This window comes from Microtus oregoni, unplaced genomic scaffold, assembly GCF_018167655.1.
Source record: "Microtus oregoni isolate MIOR12 unplaced genomic scaffold, Mior012 000019F_ref0000042, whole genome shotgun sequence".
NCBI lineage: Eukaryota > Metazoa > Chordata > Mammalia > Rodentia > Cricetidae > Microtus > Microtus oregoni.
Genome location: NW_024543078.1, coordinates 3,656,029 through 3,659,780, shown reverse-complemented (window position 1 = coordinate 3,659,780; position 3,752 = coordinate 3,656,029).

The following is a 3,752-nucleotide window of genomic DNA, read 5'->3' as shown; positions in this document are numbered from 1 at the left end:
ACACCATTCTGAGGTGCATGAGGAGGAGCTGGGGGGCCATGGCGGGGTCTCCTCAGCCCACCATCAAGATGAACTGGGCTCAAATTCAAACTGTGTTGGGGTTGGGGTTCACACTGAGGCCAGGGCAGGGTCAAAGGGCGGGACTACAGAGAGGGCTTTGCAGTTAAGTGCATTCATAGCCTTTACAGAGGACCCAATTCAATTCCCAGCCCCGCAGGAAGGCTCACGACCATCTGCAAGGCTAGTTCTGGGAGATCCGATGCCCTTTTTGGACTTCTGAGGGCTCCTATACACACCTGGTGTACAAACATACACTACAGAGCGCACATCTCTATAAAAATAAATAAATACTAAGAGAAGAAGAGGAGGAGGAGGAGGAAGACCAGGGATGGGGCAGGGCTGTGCTGCGTGGGTAGAGGTCCGAACATGGAGGACACGTGAAGCCTGGGGTTCCATTCCCAGTGCCACGGAAGTCACATATGGTGGCGCACCCGTCGTCAACACTGTGGAGGTAGGGACTGTGGGATCAGGAGCTCAAAGCCACCCTTGGTTACTTCACGAATGACTGTCTAAAATAAAAGGAGAAATCAAGCCCACTCTCCCCGCCGCCGTTCTTCTGAAGAGGCCTCTCTCTCAGTCTCTCTCTTTCCTCCCTTTTACCTTTTTTTTCCCCCCAGAACTAGCTCTTGTAGACCAGGCTGGCCTCGAACTCCCTTTTACCCTTCTTAAAAAAAAAAAAAATCAAGGCCAGCCTGTGCTACTGAGATTGTCTCTAAACAAAAGAAAAACTGGGGCTCAGCCTGGTGCGAGGCTTGTGTAGTGTTGGGGACCCACTGTAACCCGCTCCTCATGCCGCCCTCCTGGCCGACCCCTGGCTCCACCTCCGCACCCCCAAGCCCTGCTTCCCGTCCTCCCTTTCCCAGGACCCTAAGCCAAGCTCACGCTGGGAGGGTTCAACTCTCCTTCAGATCCACTTTGCCGCCCTCCCACTTTTCCTGTCTTGATTCGGGGCTTTCTCAGACCCTGCCCAAATCCTGGGCGGGGGAAGTCCGGAGTCCAGCTGTCCTTCACCCTACACTAATCCGCAGTTGGCTGCTAGATTCTGCGACCAGATGCCTGGCTTTCTTACATCACCGTGTCTGTAGCTCAGCACCTACTTCTGGGGATGGAGCCCACGGCCCCAGCTCACACAAGCCCTCAAGGCCTTGCTGGGGGATTTTAGGAGACCATGCCCTCATCACCTCGATGGGGGAATTCTAGAGGGGGCTCCACCCTGACCACACCCCCAGTCCCGCATTGGGGGGATTCTGGGCGGGGCTCCACCCTGACCACACCCCCGATCTTCACTGGGGTCCTCTAAGCAGGAGCTCTCCCGCTGAGCAACACTCCCAGCCTTCTTTTAGCTTTTCAGACTACCGTCACCCAGAAGTTCACCAGGCTGCCCTTGAACTTGGGCTTCTTCCTCAGTCTCCAGAGCAGTGGAGCTGAAGGGCCTGCACAGAGGCCCAGCTGCCCAATCTCCTAGTTTGTCTGCCCTCTTCGCTGACTGGAATTTGTCCTTGATGCCAGTGGAGCACTCCACAGGCCTTCGAAAATGACTTTAGATTCCAGGTTGGACACAACAGTTCCTATGGCTGGAATGGGAAGGGTTCCGAGGTAGGTGGACAGGTTCCCCAGCATCCACAGAACAAAAGGCACAGTCAGGAGTGTGGGGGCCAGCAGGCCGTGGGCCGCCCTGCAGGGGCCCTGGCTCCAGCCCCTGGCTGCTTGTCCTCCTGCCAGGGCACACCCAAGCCTCAGGACAGCCCAGAGAGGGCTCCCCGCCATGGACTGTTCCACCCGATGACTTAGCCCCAAGATGGGCCTCCTGGGGGAAGACAATGGTGGCTTGTGGGTGTCTGGAGAGCTTCCCTACAGGTGTGTGGCCCTGGGGGTGGAGTGGGGACCTCAGTCTCTCTCTAAGGACAATGGGCTCACTCTCTGAAGGACGTGACGGCTTGTGATTGGAAGGCGCACCTGGAGCAGTCGAAGTAGGGGGCTTTGGATGACAGGGACTAGAGGGACTACAGCCCCCCTCCCCCCCCATGAGGCCTGCGCAAAGCATGCTGCATGCCCTCAAATTCATGGAATCAGGGTTGAGCCACAGGAAGAACTTAAGGCTGCAAGGACAACGATTCAATCAGAGACCCAAGTCCCCAAGCAGGGACACGAGGGACCGGGTAGGAACTAGCGGAGTGACACCTTCTATGAGCCCGTGACTGTACCCACCCATTTTCCTTATGGGTAAACCGTGTCCCAGCAAGTAGGATTCTGAGATATGGCAGAAAGAAAAAGGATTGGAGCTGGGTCATCAGGCTAAGGCTAAGGAGGCAGAGAGCTCCCTCAGGGTATATGAAGTCCGGGTTTCATCCCAGCTCCGCACAACCAGGTGTGCCCTAGCTTGTAGCAGTAGGTCAGGGCATGTGTGGGGCGACAAGAGTTCAGAGTCCCCGGGCGGTGGTGGCGCACGCCTTTAATCCCAGAACTCGGGAGGCAGAGGCAGGCGGATCTCAGTGAGTTCGAGGCCAGCCTGGTCTACAAGAGTGAGTTCCAGGACAGGCACCAAAACCACAGAGAAACCCTGTCTCGAAAAGAACAACAGCAACAACAAACAGTTCAGATCATCCTTGGCTATGCAGGAAGTTGGAGGCCAGCCTGGCTTACATCAGATCCTTTCTCAGCTCTCTACCCCTGCCAGCCGGGAAAGGATCGGAACCTGGAGTTCTGATTCACAGCAGCCCCTAGACCCGTGTGGTGCTGGGGCACGTCCTTGGTATCTGAACGCCACCCTTCTGGCTTCCTTTGAGCTGTATTCATTGGACTGACATGGGGCACAGCCAGAGCAGAGGCTAGGGAGGAGGGACAGAGGGACATTTCTCTCTAGAGCCCTTAGGGGAGGTGGAAAGTGTTTATTCACTCATTACTTCTTGTAGAGCTCTAATTGGTCTGCAACTATAGCTGCCCTCAGACTCAGAGACCCGCCTGCCTAAGCCTCCCCTCCAGAGAGCTAGGATTAAAGGCGTGTGCCACAACACCTTGCTTCATTATTTATTTTCATTTAAAAATTTTTGTTTTGCTTTCCGAGAGAGGGTTTCTCTGCCTAGCCCTGGCTGTCCCGGAAGCCTCAACTTCAGAGATCCGCCTGCCTCTGCCTCCCAAGTGCTGGGATTAAATGCTTGCGCCACCACGGCCAGCATTTTTTATTATACATATCCCGGAACATCTGTTTTCAAGAGAAGGAAAAGCTGATCCACGTGGGGGTCCCTCAGCAGGAAACAGAATGACCCATAGTTTCCTAACCTCTCATTAAGGATCTGATATCCCCTCCCGACTTTGATATACCCGCTCGCAACACATAAGACCCAGGGTCGACCCTAGAAACGCAAATAGAACCCACTCGAAGTGGCGGTGCCGGCGGGCATACCAACCAGAAAATAAATTCCAACCTCCGCCCTTCCACCGCCTTCCCCTCGAGAGAGCGTCTCGCGGACTCTCTCTCTCTCTCTGAGAATCCCGCCTCTGCCGTGGGGGGCGGGAATGCAGCCGGGGGTTCATGATGAATGGTGAAAGCCGCTGCCAATCAAAGCTTCCCGTCTGTCCATTGGCTACCTGTGATGGGCCTTTTCGTGCAATCTCATGGTTCTTCCCGCTTGCGTCATGACGCTTTGCTCAGTGTCTGTATTCCACCGCGTAGGAAGATAGTCCCTGAGGCT